Source organism: Ambystoma mexicanum, chromosome 10, assembly GCF_040938575.1.
Source record: "Ambystoma mexicanum isolate Mex_15411 chromosome 10, UKY_AmexF1_1, whole genome shotgun sequence".
NCBI lineage: Eukaryota > Metazoa > Chordata > Amphibia > Caudata > Ambystomatidae > Ambystoma > Ambystoma mexicanum.
In genome coordinates this window covers 491,192,425-491,209,355 of record NC_090932.1, presented here as the reverse complement: position 1 = coordinate 491,209,355, position 16,931 = coordinate 491,192,425, and positions in this window count along the sequence as shown.

Genomic DNA, 16,931 nt, shown 5'->3' with positions numbered 1-16,931 from the left:
CGCACAACCTCAGCGCACACACCAGAAAGTGGGCGGGACATGGGGCATAACGCGCGGAATGGGGAACAACACTCGAAAATAAGGGCGTAACTGGGGATGTACTGCAGGGAAGCAGACGGAACGCCCACACGCACTCGAACCACACGTATTCATGGAATCGAATAGGGCAAAGCCACGCACAGCCAAAGACACGCACAAGCTGAAACACGGCCGCCACACGAAGGCAGGCGGTAGAGTCCCAGCGCATCAAAAAAGTGGCGCGCGGGAAGTCAAATACACGATTGAGCGGGGTACGTGTATTTCGGGGGTGCGCGGGAAGTCAAATATGCGAATGAGCGGGGTACGTATATTTCGGGGGTGCGCGGGAAGTTACACACGCGATTGGGCTGGGTACGTGGATTTCAGGGGTGCGCGAGAAATGCTACACGCGATTGGCCTGGGTACGTAGATTTCAGGGGTGCGCGAGAAATTCCACACGCGATTGGCCTGGGTACGTGTATTACAGGGGTGCGCGAGAAAATCTACACGCGATTGGCCTGGGTACGTGGATTCCAGGGGTGCGCGAGAAATTCTACACGCGATTGGCCTGGGTACGTGTGTTTCCGGGTGCGCGGGTAGTTCCACACGCGATTAGCCTGGGTACGTTTTTTCCGGGGTGCGGTGAACTTTCACACGCGATTGGTTGAAATCCACGTGTGTTCTGTCATCACGTGCAATTATGGATACACCCTCGCACGTCACGTCACAGATGCGCTCACGCGCTGAGGGCCTTTGGTCCAATGAAAATGCGCATGCGTGCAGAAGCGCTTACGCGCTAAGGGCCTTTCCTCGAATTACACGCTGACGTGCAGATTTTTCACGTGCCAAATCACTCCGTATCAAGCTGGCCACGCGAAAACACACGGAAGACCACGCTCCTGCCCAGAAGGCCGAATCACTGCCCCCCAGTGCCCCGAGCAGCCTCCCACGTGCCATCTGCTGCTGCCTGCCTGCCTGCCTGCCTGCTGCCACCGTGCCCTGCCATTTGGTGCCTGCACATCAGCCATCTGCAGGGGTCCAGTTGCTGTGTCCACCCCTGCTGGAACAGTAGACTCCCGACTGGGATACCATCGCTCCACAGCCCAGCCCCAGGACCCAGTTGCCCACCCACGCCTGCCTCGGGGGTCGCCATGTCGGGGCAAGCACCATCTGAGACCAGTGGCGACCCCCAGCCAGAGAGGCAGAGGGCCACCAGCTTCAGTGAGAAGGAAGTTGGTGTCCTGGTGGAGCATGTCCTGGGGCATTATGATGCCCTCTTCGGAAGACCATGCGCCAACAAGGAAGGACGGGAGAGGATCTGGGACGATGTAGTGGTTGCCATCAACGCGGAGGGGGAGGCAACCCGCGACATCAAGCACATCAAGAAGCACTGGGAGGACTTGAGGTCCAGGACCCTCAATAAGGCCCGGCGCCTCGCGGAGGGGGGCCGGGCACGCCTGAGTGACATCCAGATGAGGGTCCTGGAACACGTAGACCCAACGCTCCACGCCCAGATCCTTCGGAGGCTGACCCGTCTGGAGTTGAGCGGTAAGTGGCCAAGCATTGCTGTGTGAGACAGGGCATGTTGCAGTGTGCTGGTTGTCTGATACCTGCCTGTATGTGTGACATAGGCCATGTACGTATGTGTGTGTGCAGGGACATCATGGTCAGGCATGTGAGTACAGTGATGTGTGAACCACATGGTTGGTGCATGTGTTCTATTGCAACATGGGGGGCTCTGTGCGGAATGGACACATGGAAGCATGGCAGTCTCTGTTCCTGGACATGGGTGGGGGTGAGGGATGGGTGCTGGTCCCATGTACACGTATGGTGTCCATGTGTGTGTGTCTGACCTGCGTGTCTGTGACTTGTAAATGCCATGGATGCATGACACATGTCTGTGACAATGTTCAGATTCACTGATGCAGCCTAGTCATCCTTGTATCCACTGCGTCTGTGGTGTACGAGGCCAGATGGATGGAACTACGGTGAGGTGTGTGCATGTGATGGCAAGGCCCATGATGCATGTGAGTTTAAAACCAACATTGTATGAATCATGAGTCCCTTGGTCATGTATGCCAATGTCCATGGCATGCGCCATGCCTGTTACTGTATGTGTTTTGCCTGCACTGACCCATGTGTTGTGGAGGGACATGATGGAAGTGATGTATGACAGTGCCACTCATCTGCTATTGCTTCCTGTCTAGGGGACCATTGTACAGTACCCTGATGCTTGTGTTCTATGTCTCCCTCTACACAGTGGCAAGTGAAGAAGAGGGCGGAGAAGGCGCTGTGGAGCAGAGCGGCGGGGATGCCGCCACGGCTGCAGCGGAAGGGGTGGGTGAGCCCCCACAGGGGCTTGCAACGGCGGAAGACGGCGTGGAGACATCCAGGTTGGTGGTTTCCACAGAGGGGGAGGAGGCCGCTACTGAGCCACACATGGGGCCTGGTGGGGGCATCCCCGCTGGTGCAAGTGGTGCAGTCCAGGGCCAGGGGCAGGAGGCAGCACAGGTCGCCGTGGAGGGGCCTGTGCATGTCACTGTCCCTGACACTGTGACTGCACCACCATGCACCAGCAGGGATGCCCCATCCCAGGCCCGCCCGCAGGTAGGGGAGATGTCCATGTCATCTGACACTCCTCTACCTGCGGACGAGGGGACCCCTGGCCGTGTGGAGAGGGTCCTGATTGGTGTCGCGTTGCGCACGGCTGGCATTCGTGATGAGGTGCATGCTTCCCGGGAGGAGCATGCACATCATCACGAAGAGCACCGTGCGTACGTGAACCATTTGGGAGCCGCCATGGTCGGGGGTTTCCTACATGTGTGTGGCCTTCTGGCGACCCTCTCCTCCTCTGTGGAGGCTATGCGCCAGTCGTGCTCCATGCCGTCTTCCGGCCCAGATGCCACCAGGGCCCCCTGTGGACCTGCCCCGACCAACGCAGCCAGCTCGGTGGGGACCCCATCCCTGCCACAGTCGGGAGTCGAAGGTCCAGCAGGGGTGAACACACCAGCAACTGTCCCCCTGCAGATGGAGGATGTGCCAGCATCATCTGGCAGGGCACGTGCACAACGGCATCGGTGGATTCCATCAGCCTGGATGCCGTTGTGCTGGCAGAGGCAGTGGCGTCGGAGGCAGCAGCAGGCTCGACGTGGGAGGCATCATGGCTCGGGGCCATCAGGATCAGAGGGGCAGGCATCGGCCGGAGGGCAGGAGAACCCTGAGATGGCAGTGTCTTCCATGTGGGAGCAGTTGGTCCAGCGGATAGGTGCGGAGCGGCAGCGGGCGGAAGAGGAGCGGCTCACCATGGTCAGGGCGGAGTTCTCCATGCGTCGGGCGTTGAGGCGGGCTGAGTGCCTCGAGGAAGCTCGCAGGGAGTTTGAGGTGGACAAGGGGTTGTCCCTGCGAGACCTCGGGGCCAGGACAGAGTCCCGCCTCCGGGACATCGACATGGAGTTCGATGATGCCCTGGCCGGCAACATCACAGAGTGAGCCGCAGGACTTGCCCGCTGCCATTGTATATAGTTCTTTAGTTAGTTAGTGTTAGGTTTCCTTTATTTTTAAAGTTTTTTTTGGACCGCTCGGACAATGGCCACTTTTCTGTATATATTTTTTTTATTAGTTATTAGTAGTAGGTTTCATTTATGGTGTTGGGCTCATGGACCCTGGGATATTCTTGTACATAGTTTGATGTTTGGAGAACATTTGTTGGATTTATATTTGTGTTCACCATGAGGCAATGGTTTTTCCTTATTTTTTCCCCCCATTATTTTGCTTTGGACTACATTAGTTTTTGGATTCCTTTGTTTTTTGATTTTTTCTATTAGTTCTCGGACATGGACCATTTGTTTTGTCATCCCCATTGTTGTGTGTTTTATTTCTTTACTTCATTTTCATCTTTAATACATATATTTATTACTTACATTTGTGGTATTTTCTCATTGGTTTCATGCATGTCATGATATGCGTTTTGACATTCACTTGCACCCATTGTGTATGTGTGTGTGACGGACATGTGTTCATTTACATACTTGCCATTGGGGTTGTATCATGTAATTGCATCTACTATGTGGGTGGATGCAATCCTTGGCTGGGTGTTTGTGCTGGGTATGCTGCCCATTACTGCCATGATTGTGTTTCGTCAGGACCTGGGTGCAAGGGGACATGAGTGGGGGCCTGCTGGCAGGTGCCCCACAGTGCTGGGGGGTGGGGGTGGTGGGAGACATGGGTGGGGGCCTTGTGTAGGCTGCCCCTGGTGACTGGGGGGTGGGGGTGGTGTGAGACATGGGTGGGGGCCTTGTGGAGGCTGCCCCTGGTGACTGGGGGGTGGGGGTGGTGGGAGACATGGGTGGGGGCCTTGTGGAGGCTGCCCCTGGTGACTGGAGGGGTGGGGGTGGTGGGAGACATGGGTGGGGGCCTGGTGGAGGCTGCCCCTGGTGACTGGGGGTGGGGGTGCTGGGAGACATGGGTGGGGGCCTGCTGGCAGGTGCCCCACAGTGCTGGGGGGTGGGGGTGCAAGGGGACATGAGTGGGGGCCTGCTGGGGGGTGGGAGTGCAAGGGGACATGAGTGGGACATGGTTGGGGGCCTGGTGGCAGGTGCCCCACAGTGCTGGGGGGTGGGGGTGCAAGGGGACATGAGTGGGGGCCTGCTGGCAGGTGCCCCACAGTGCTGGGGGGTGGGGGTGGTGGGAGACATGGGTGGGGGCCTGGTGGAGGCTGCCCCTGGTGACTGGAGGGGTGGGGGTGGTGGGAGACATGAGTTGGACATGGGTGGGGGCCTGCTGGCAGGTGCCCCACAGTGCTGGGGGGTGGGGGTGGTGGGAGACATGGGTGGGGGCCTTGTGGAGGCTGCCCCTGGTGACTGGGGGGTGGGGGTGGTGGGAGACATGGGTGGGGGCCTTGTGGAGGCTGCCCCTGGTGACTGGGGGGTGGGGGTGGTGGGAGACATGGGTGGGGGCCTTGTGGAGGCTGCCCCTGGTGACTGGGGGGTGGGGGTGGTGTGAGACATGGGTGGGGGCCTTGTGGAGGCTGCCCCTGGTGACTGGGGGGTGGGGGTGGTGGGAGACATGGGTGGGGGCCTTGTGGAGGCTGCCCCTGGTGACTGGAGGGGTGGGGGTGGTGGGAGACATGGGTGGGGGCCTGGTGGAGGCTGCCCCTGGTGACTGGGGTTGGGGGTGCTGGGAGACATGGGTGGGGGCCTGGTGGCAGGTGCCCCACAGTGCTGGGGGGTGGGGGGGTGGGAGACATGGGTGGGGGCCTGCTGGAGGCTGCCCCTGGTGACTGGAGGGGTGGGGGTGGTGGGAGACATGAGTTGGACATGGGTGGGGGCCTGCTGGCAGGTGCCCCACAGTGCTGGGGGGTGGGGGTGGTGGGAGACATGGGTGGGGGCCTTGTGGAGGCTGCCCCTGGTGACTGGGGGGTGGGAGACATGGGTGGGGGCCTTGTGGAGGCTGCCCCTGGTGACTGGGGGGTGGGGGTGGTGGGAGACATGGGTGGGGGCCTTGTGGAGGCTGCCCCTGGTGACTGGGGGGTGGTGGTGGTGTGAGACATGGGTGGGGGCCTTGTGGAGGCTGCCCCTGGTGACTGGGGGGTGGGGGTGGTGGGAGACATGGGTGGGGGCCTTGTGGAGGCTGCCCCTGGTGACTGGAGGGGTGGGGGTGGTGGGAGACATGGGTGGGGGCCTGGTGGAGGCTACCCCTGGTGACTGGGGTTGGGGGTGCTGGGAGACATGGGTGGGGGCCTGGTGGCAGGTGCCCCACAGTGCTGGGGGGTGGGGGTGGTGGGAGACATGGGTGGGGGCCTGGTGGAGGCTGCCCCTGGTGACTGGGGGTGCTGGGAGACATGGGTGGGGGCCTGGTGGCAGGTGCCCCACAGTGCTGGGGAGTGGGGGTGCAAGGGGACATGAGTGGGGGCCTGCTGGGGGGTGGGGGTGCAAGGGGACATGAATGGGACATGGTTGGGGGCCTGCTGGCAGGTGCCCCACAGTGCTGGGGGGTGGGGGTGCAAGGGGACATGTGGCTTGGCTGGGGGGCATGCCCATGGTGGATGGGCTGCATGCGGGACATGACCAGGGGTGCAGGGTAGTCCCCTGTGGTGTGGGCTGCCTGCAGAGGTCGTGGAGGGGGTAGAGGGGAGACCTGGGAGGACCCACACTGGCAATTCACCTCTTCAACTTCCCGCACACCCACGTAATACACTGCCCCACTCGCACAGGCCCAATCGCGTGTAGGATTTCTCACGCACCCCTGTAATACACGTACCCAGGCCAATCGCGTGTAGAATTTCTCGCGCACCCCTGAAATCCACGTACCCAGGCCAATCGCGTGTAGCATTTCTCGCGCACCCCTGAAATCCACGTACCCAGCCCAATCGCGTGTAGATTTTCTCGCGCACCCCTGTAATACACGTACCCAGGCCAATCGCGTGTAGAATTTCTCGCGCACCCCTGAAATCCACGTACCCAGGCCAATCGCGTGTAGCATTTCTCGCGCACCCCTGAAATCCATGTACCCAGCCCAATCGCGTGTAGATTTTCTCGCGCACCCCTGTAATACACGTACCCAGGCCAATCGCGTGTAGAATTTCTCGCGCACCCCTGAAATCCACGTACCCAGGCCAATCGCGTGTAGCATTTCTCGCGCACCCCTGAAATCCACTTACCCAGCCCAATGGCGTGTAGATTTTCTCGCGCACCCTTGTAATACACGTACCCAGGCCAATCGCGTTTGGAATTTCTCGCGCACCCCTGAAATCCACGTACCCAGGCCAATCGCGTGTAGCATTTCTCGCGCACCCCTGAAATCCACGTACCCAGCCCAATCACGTGTAGATTTTCTCACGCACCCCTGTAATACACGTACCCAGGCCAATCGCGTGTGGAATTTCTCGCGCACCCCTGAAATCCACGTACCCAGGCCAATCGCGTGTAGCATTTCTCGCGCACCCCTGAAATCCACGTACCCAGCCCAATCGCGTGTAGATTTTCTCGCGCACCCCTGTAATACACATACCCAGGCCTATCGAGTGTGAGAACACCCGCACACCCCTGAAATACACGCTCCCCGCTCTGCGTTTGCTGCTGCCCTTTGCGCTGGATTGGGGATTTTGATGGCTTTTCCCTGCGCGAGGGGCGTTCTTGGGGGCGTAACTGACGCTGCTGCAGGGTCGCTGCGCCACTCTGCGCCACGGCTGGTTGAGGATGTTGGAATCCATGAATACGCTGTGCGCCTGAATGTGTTTCGGCGCACGCGGCTGGCGCAGACTACCGCACGCGCACACTGTGCGCCAGCCGCGTGCACCACTTGTGCGCCGATTTCTATGAATCGGCCCCTAAGTTGTTTACTTGACCTGTTTTTGTAACTGGTCTAGGGAAACCAAAGTGTCATTTGGTGTAGTATTTCTCCTTTTTTTTTGTATTTGCGACGACAATTTTTGCCACATTTGTATCTTTGAAATTGTAAAATGTGTGCATGAAGATCACTGTTTGTTGCTTCCGATGGAATTTCACAAGTGACATATTTTTCGATAAACTGTAACACAGTGGCATCATTGTCTTTACCAAATTTAGGAGCATCTTTAATCCATAAAAGCATGTGGATATGTGGTGCTCCTCTGGCTTGGTATTCTTTTCTCCAAAAGAAGTGTTGCACTTCTCTGAGGGGAGCAACAGTTTTATTACAAATAAAGTGTAGCATAGCAATGAAGCGATGGTGAAAATATCTTGAAACATTAACAGGATCTAGAGAACAAAGTTCTACATGTGTTAGTATATCTATGTTTGTTTTGTTTTTGTTTGATATGCATAGGAATTCATGTAAATCTTCCCATGCATATTCTGCACAACTTAATGTAACAAACCAAGTGGGTGGGCCAAGGTTTCTTATCATACAACGTACATCTCCATGACATCGGAACCAGTACTCTTTAAGTGCCACACATGTTTGCTAATGTAAAACCTCATCTTTTTCTTGCACTTTTTGTAATAATTGTGTAGCTGACATATTTTGAAAGTGGGTTCCTGATTTTAATGTGTGTTCAACTCCGTAACATAGAGTTGCTAGTTCACTTTCAAAGAGTAGGTGGAATATGTATTCCACATTTTGTCTAAATCTGGGATCTTCAGAATACATCCATACATAACGACCGGTATTCTGATGCTGTTATTTGAATAGGTCTATCATCGTACCTTCCTCCTTTGCCAGTAGGAAAGAGTAGAGGAAAAGCACGTGCCTCTATACTTTTTTCCCATATGCTGATTGGTGATCCTTTTGTTTGTTGCATTTGGTATGTTTCTAGTGCATCTTCTATGGTGTCATTAGAGTGCAATGGATGAATTGTATAATGGTCTAAAGTATTGGATACTGTAACAGGATCTAGAAGCTCAAATTGACCAGTTTCTGGTGACTCTTGAATTATTTCAGTGGTTTCCTTCAAGTTTTCTTCAATATTAATTTCTTTGTAGTATTCATTATTATCTTTTAGATATTGCAAGGCTTGTCTAACTTTATGTAAATCTACCAGTTGTTGGCAAATTTTTTTGTCTTTTGTAAGTACACCATTTACTAAGATGATTAAAGATAGCTCCATTGGACGTTGCACTCCCAGAGTGTGCATATTTTGTTTTAGATCTAATGGTAAATACACTACATTGCCACAAATGCCTTTCACCAATTCAGAGGGAGGTAATTTTGCTGTTTTTGGCTGAAGGTGTATTATTGCTTGAAAGGGTTGCACTGTTTGAATTATGATGCTCTCATATAAATTGAGTTGTTGTGGGGGTTTTGGTAGTGGGAATAATTCCAAATTATTTGTGATAGCACGTGAAGGAGTTGTTGTTGTCAAGTTTTATAGTGCAGTAACTGCAAAGTATTATGGGGTCAGTTATTTCGTATTTGTTTTCTGCTATAAGGTAGAGAGCTAATTCAAACCATTTAGAATCTTCATTGTCTTCTATTTTGTATGATAGGTCTACAGTTTTTTTGTTACTTTTATAAAAGGTTCTGCGGCAACATTCACACACATGGTTTGGTACTTCAGCAGATGTACTTTTAAATTTCAGTATTTCTTTTTTGTATGTGTGTAGTAGAAGGTTGCCATGAATAGAATTGTTGCTAGTCTGTTGTAAAGCTATTGCATTTTGTAAGTGGCTTTCACTTACAAAATATTTTTTCTGGATATAGTCAATTTCTTCAAGTAGGTCTTTGGCTGTACCATGTAGAAGAATGTTATTTAAATTGGATAGTGCTAAAGTGGGACTTTTAGCATAGTACAGTTTATAGACTAGATTTCTTATAGTTGAATGATGTGTTGATATCATTTTGATATGATGGAAGGTGGTTTTGCAAATGGGTCCTAAAATGCAGACCAATTAATGTCCTTGTAGTCCTGTGTACTTGCACACTGGACAGGTATCCATATTTTGCAGTAGTTTCATTTTGATTTTGACTTTGCCTTTCACATACTGATTGAGCAATTGGCGTAAAGACTTGAAAGATTTTTTGGGAATGTTACACATTGACGTGCATGGCCATTTATATAGTAGAGGTTCTGGTTCAGTTGAATGGAGAGGTAATTCTAAGTTTTCTGGGGATATTTTTGTAAGCAGTATTTCTTGTTCCATAATGGTATTATTAACTTTTTCATAACCTTGTCCACTGCTATGTATGGCAATTGTATTTGTTTGCTTTTGTTTGTATGCTTCTTCATTGAAGTTTGGTTCTGTGCTTGTGGTGTGACTCCACTCACCTCCACAGATATTTAAGAAGTTATTTTGTCGACATTTCGTTTATTGAGAAGTCTTTTTTGTAATTTAGTAATTAGTTTTGTTATTGGTTTCATTTTGTTTAACACTAAAATAAATAACTTTCTTTTGAGAAGGATTGCACTGTCTATCAAAGCTTCTAAGATAAATTTTCTACGGTAGGTTTTAAGGGTTGTGCATGTTTTCTCTCCTGTTTTTATAAGATTTTGAAGGACTCTGTGGCGGAACATTTTTGCAAAATTACTTTTTTGGTATGCTTACTTGGCACTATATCAAGATTTATAGGAACAGTTTTAGCAGTAGTGGTAGCTGAACTCTTGTTAATCGTTTTCTGTTTCGTTTTACATTTTGATAGAGGAGGCATAGTTTCAGTACTTGAAGCTTGTTTTGTTTCGCTAAATGACTGTATTAGCTGTTTTATTTGAACTTTTTATACACATTCTGCTAGAGATGGATGCTTATTTTGGACACTTCTATTTTCATTTGCTCTACTTCTGCGTTGCTTCCTACGGACTTGATTTTTGGTAGGCATTCTTTAGGGTCTGTTGAAAAAATAAAGAAGGTATGGGTGGGGTGTTCTGCAATGTATGTGTGCTGTGTGCTGTGTGCATGAGTGTTTGAGTATGATGAAAAAGATGTATGTGATGGTGTGCATTGGCAACTACAACTAGTTGGGATGGGTACTCTTGAATTTATGTGCTACTAAACTGGGGTTCAGACGACAGTCGAAAGTAAGCTAGTGGTGAGGAGAAGCACAAATAGTAAATCTGATCTAATGGTATAGAATTAAAACAGTTCTTTGTTCTATAATATTAAAATTCTAGGGGCTGAGTTATGTCATTTGTGTGTCTAAAATGGGGATTTGTGTGCCATTCTGCCTGCAAATCCCTGTTTAACAAATGGGGATTTATCGACAGAATGGTGCACAATCTCTGTTTTAGGTGCAGAAATACCATGAATGAACCCCACAGTGTGTTTGAGTAATAGTAAAAATATTATCGTGGTATTTAACTTACTTTTCTTGTGGAATGAGCAGGTTTCTTCTGAGTTGTTGTTTGTACTTCAGATTCTGCTGCTGCTTTTCAGGAGAGTGGTCTTCACTGCAATTGTAAAGGAAATAAATTAGTAATTTTGTGTGTTTATAGCACTGATGTTAATTTAGACATTGATTTTTATGTTTTTGTACAAGTATTCTTGTTTGATATCTGATCTTAGTGTGTGCATGCAATTTCGTTTGACTATGTGCAGTCTTTATATTTTCCTTTAAATATGTTAGTTCAACATGCTTTGCAAAAGAAATTAAATAGCAAATAGGTTTGGAAGTGACAGTTGATTATAGCAGCGGGAAAAATGACCGTAAGTTCATTGTATAGGTTATACGGGTTAAAAGAAAGTTAATCTGTTTATATGCATTTATAAGAATTGTACATGTACTATACAGAAAATATGAAAACCTGTAGTTTGTGTTCATGCATATGGATATGCATGCAGCTGCAAGTAGAAATCTTGGAGACTTGTACATTAGTTCTTGTAGTAGGTGCTTTCCAATGATATGACAGTTGTACTCAGAGTGATTAACAGTACATTTGAAGTGCTGATCTATGATGATGGCGTTAGATGTACAGGTCTTGGATGTGATTGGTGGATGGTTGTGTGACTGCTTAGCTGTATCCAATGGGGGAATGGCACAGAGAGTGAAGTGGAAATGGTAGAAGGGCTGTCCATGTTACGATATGTCCACGGACATGGCGGTAGTCCGCGGACATCGCGTGTTGCATACGCGGATTTTGGGATGGGGAGGCATGCAAATGAGAATGAGCAGAGCCAGGGATTGGTCAGTAAAGTTTAGTGGGTGTGTTGTGTCAGCAGAGAGTTTGTCTGAAAGTATTTTTCCTGAGAGAAGAACAGATAGCTATGGCTGTGTGTTTTAGAAAACAGATTGTCTGGATTTTGGGAGATTCGTGGATACATTGGTTGAAGGTGCATGCAGAAAGCTGTGGAGTAGCTGTAGATATTGGATTCCCACATGTAGAAACGTACTGGCATGGAGTGCGTGGAATGAAGTGGCTAGACTTGCTACCTGTCTGTGCTACTTTGGAGACAGAGCATCATCCAGACATAATTATAATTAATTGTGGAGGGAATAGTTTAAGACATGTGTCTGGAATTTCATTGCAATTTGCAATGAAAGAAGGACTTGGGAAGGTCATGGACATGTTTCCAAATTCTCAAGTAATTTTTTCTCGGATTGCGCAGAGACAAATGTGGCTGCGTTCTTCTTCATTTGGTCCACAAATGGAGAAAGCGAGGCGCAATGTCAATAAGGCTGTTTGTGCCTTTCTAAGAGATGTTGGCATGTCCTCTTTTCACAATGAAAATATTATGTTCCGTAGCACATACATTTTTTGCAGAGATGGAGTCCATCTTACTTATGCTGGCAATCAGATTTTTCAGAGAAATGTACAAAATGTATTGCAACCTTTTTGGGAATTACAGCGTCCATTTTGCAGTAGGTGTTGACCATTTCAAGTTTTTCAAACACAAACAAACACCACCAAAAGGCTCTTTTCAGAGCCACCACTTCCTCCCAGAGACAAGTGCAATGGTTATGATAGGGCAGCACCCCAACATTTTAGATGTCCGCGAACTGTCCTCGGACTTCTAAAAAATACACAGGACCCTGCTCCATTTATTTGGCACTTCTATTTTTAAACTGTGAAATGTGGCTCTGAAAAGAGCCTTTTTTATTATTTTTGTTGTTTTATTATTTTTTGTTTTTTCACACATGACACACTAGGAGAGGAGGGGAAAGGAGGGCAAGGGGGATGCCAACCACGGGGTAAGAAAGGGCAGGTGGAGAGAGGAAGATGTAGGGTGGGCCTTACTTAGGTAGTGGTCAGGTCTTCTTGTGCTCTGAGACCGTAGTCTCAAAAGCACTACGAAGTCTCTCCCCCCTGCAGAGTACTGTGTCACAGTACATACACACAACTATGACCCTCGAAAGGTAAGGGCCATCAGCATTGCGAATGGCCTGTGAGGCAGCTGGAGGGATACGCTCTCCCACAGGAGTGTTCCTTGTGGTGACAGGATCGGAAACGGAGGATGTAGTAGAGGATCTCAACCTACTACACTCCTTGCAATTTACAACCTTGTGAATGGCCCCACTGTGGAACGATCTTAGGTGTCGCTTCATAGTTGTCGCACCAAAGCTGTACGAACCAAGCCTCCCACGACTTAGCACCATTTTGCACTCTTTGCAGGTGACTTTGTTTGCACGCGCCTTGGGTACGTTACCATGAATGGTAAATAACCGCCACACCCATTAGTTACGGTGAGTGCTCGTAGTAGGGACTTCCACTACCTCATCCTCTTCATCCTCTTCATCCTCCTCTACATCCTCACTCCTGTTCCCCTCTTCAGGCCCTTGGGGAGGTGGTGGTGGTGGAGGGGGGGTGTGGGTGGTGCTGAGGTAGATGTAGCACCAGGTGGAAGCAGAGGAGCCATGGTTGCTATCAGGTTTCTGAAAAATCAGGAAGATTGGCAGCCAAAGTACAGTGTTCTGTCAGGTAGCCAGAAACACAATGAGGATGAGCTCTGGGGTGTGGCCTTTTATAGGGGTGCTGGTGCACGCTTTGCGGACACCCGCACTGTACGCAGACAGATCGAACACCAAATAAAAAGGCTCAAAAAGTCCTGAAAAATATGTAGAAAGTCAGGGTTATTGTCTGGGACTTGTGCTATGGTGATTTATTATTATAAAATACTGTGAATTGCCTGAAAAGGTAGTTTTAAATTGTTCAGGGACACGAACAGTGTCCGAAGTCACAACACACGCTCAGCATGGGCGCGGTCACATGATGGCGCCGCAAACATGTTCGCGAAGGAAACGGGTGTCCGCAGGACACCAAATGCAGTGAACCTGTTTTGTGCATGCACGTTGGTGTTCTACGGACACTGTTCGGGTCCTGAAACTAATTAAAAGTGCAACACAAGTGAAACGAACAGGTACAGACAGGCATTTGTTCTTAGAACAGTTTAAACCTGCCTACGAACAGTACGGACAGGTATAGTGTCCTCAGGACACCCCCATTTTGTTTATTTACGAAGATCCCGGGGCACTTGATGTGTTCTTAGAACAGTTTCAACCTGCCTATGAACAGTACAGACAGGTATAGTGTCCTCAGGACACCCCCATTTTGTTTATTTACGAACATTTCAGGACACCGCCTGTGTTCTTAGAACGGATTCAACTTGCCTTCGAACAATACGGACAGACATAGCGTCCTCAGGACACCCCCATTTCGTTTATTAATGAACATTTCAGAACACCGCATGTGTTCTTAGACCAGTTTTAACTTGCCTACGGACAATACAGACAGGTATAGCATCCTCAGGACACCCCCATTTTGTTTATTTACGAACATCCCAGTACACTTGATGAGTTCTTAGAACAATTTCAACTTGCCCACGAACAATACGGACAGCGTCCTCAGGACACCCCCATTTCGTTTCTTTACCAACATTTCAGGACAGCACGTGTGTTCTTAGGACAGTTTCAACTTGTTTGCGAACAATACGGACAGGCATAGCGTCCTGAGGACACCCCCATTTTGTTTATTTATGAACATCCCAGGACACTTGATGTGTTCTTAGAACAGTTTCAACTTGCCCACGAACAATACGGACAGCGTCCTCAGGACACCCCCATTTTGTTTATTTACGAACATTTCAGAACACTGTGTGTGTTCTTAGACCAGTTTCAACTTGCCTGCGAACAATACGGACATGCATAGCGTCCTGAGGACACCCCCATTTTGTTTATTTATGAACATCCCGGGACACTTGATGTGTTCTTAGAACAGTTTCAACGTGCCTACGAACAGTACGGACAGGTATAGCATCCACAGGACACCCCCATTTTGTTTATTTACAAACTTTTCAGGACACCCGTGTTGTCAGCGGACACCAAAACTTGCTTTTTAAAAAAAAAACACAAAGGACTAAATTAACACACATAACATTTATTTTTCATTATATTATATATATTGTATATATGTACAATTTATGATAGAGAAGGGGTAGCAGAAACGGACACAAACACAGGGGAATTGGGGTTTTCAAGAGGATTGAAAGGAGGAGATGAAGGGATGGAAATCTCATGAAAACGTTTTTCTATGTGGTGAGGGTTATGGCTAATATGGTCATGTATGTTTTGCAACTAGGGTAACTACCCTGCATCACATATATGTGATAATGTAATACTTTATCTTTGTCCTTGCCAAATATGCATGTATTTGAATATGTTGCCTTTAATATGTGATATTATTTATATGGCATTACAGATAGTTAATCTTAAGAATTAATGATCTTTCTGCCTGCCCCTGCATTCCTTGACAATCTCTGTTGACATAACCAACACTACCCCTTTAATGTCCTGTGCACCTGTGCATCCTCTTTACAATAATGTTTATATTGGCCTGTTTATTCACAGTGGCAGTAGTCAGTCTGCAATCCAATCTGATATAATGATTCCTATTCTGGCCTCTTTATTTACAGTGACATCAGTCAGTCTGCAATTCAATCTGATACATGTGCAGCATGTCACTTACATTTGCCATGGCTTTATACACGTTCACCCTGCACGTTGCTCCCAAATATTTACTCCAGTGATTTTAATGTATACTTTTTTGTGAGTCAATTGCCATCTATCCTCCACACTAATTTTGTGTTTTGATTTCACTACTCACGGGCCCCACTTGATGACGCGCAGTGATGTCATTCCGTAGTGCGTGCGTGCGTAGTCGCCTTGTGTTTTTTCGGCGGCTTTTAGACTGGGCTTGCCTTATAGTGCATACACAGACTTGATGTCTTTACTTTGCCATGGGGATTTGATCCTGTTACACTCGAGAGCATTTAATCTTCAGGTAAAGACTAGTCCCTAAGATTTTTTCAGACTTGCACCACTTTTTATGAGCATTGTTTACATTATATTATACAATCTTACATTGTAAAACTCTCTATTTCACTCAAGAAAGACACACAGTGGAGGGTAAGTCAGTTTATTTTTCATCATTACCTTCGCTTTATGCATCAACCTGAATTCACCTCAATTTCCTCTTAACATTTTGTCCACTTCAATTCATACAGCTAATCGTTGGTTTACACTACTTAGGGCCTTAACATTAGAGTTTTCGGTAAATAATCTTTTCCCTCATTTAAAGATTTGTTCTTTGCGGCTCTGGACCTATGGTATGTTGCAACTTCCCACATGCACATTATTACAAAGTGTAAAACATTTATTTTATAACAATGATGCTCAACTAGCTCTTATTAACTTTGATTTTTGATCTGTTTTAATTTTGGACCATTTTTGATCTTTCTCATTGGCTTCAACCAATTCTTGAACACTGGTATGTTATTTTCTCTTTTCTATACAATTTATTTGTGTTCTTTACTATGATTGGGATGCTATATCTTTTGTCCATGTTTTTCCTATTTATCTACATGAACATACAATTATTTTTTGGATTAATGTACAGCCTTGATAATGACCAGATAGGTCGAAACACGTGTCGGCTGGTTTGTGACCAATAAATTGGGACTTGAAGGCAAACAAACACGCTTTCTTATGGACTTCTAATTAGAATTTTGGGATCTGCGCAATGTGCTTACCTTCCAATTTCAACTTTCTATTTACCTGTCCTGGTGTTCACTAGGGTGCACCAGTGAAAGGGTGCCAATGCAGCAGGCCTAAATATCACCTTATATACGTGGTACCAACCAGCACACTGTCTACTTACGACCCCCCGATCTTCCTTTTGCTGCACAGAAAATAATAACATTCACATATCCTTAACAGTTCATCATAATTTTGACAATTCCAATTGCTCTAAACATTTTAACAACAGCAATAATAGTTGAGACCGAGTGTCCACCTAAAATCCGCAACCAAAGGTTCCCTGTGTCCACATGCGGAAGACTAGAAACACATTTTCTCAAAATTTAAAATCAGAAACGACAACATAGCTGGACATTCTATTTTTGAGGTGCTGCATATTTTCAGTTTCATTTACATTTTTACAGAATCTACAAAAACCAAACTCCTTTTGTTACTTGTTCCTTATACACACAATTTCTCTGGATTCCAGAATATTA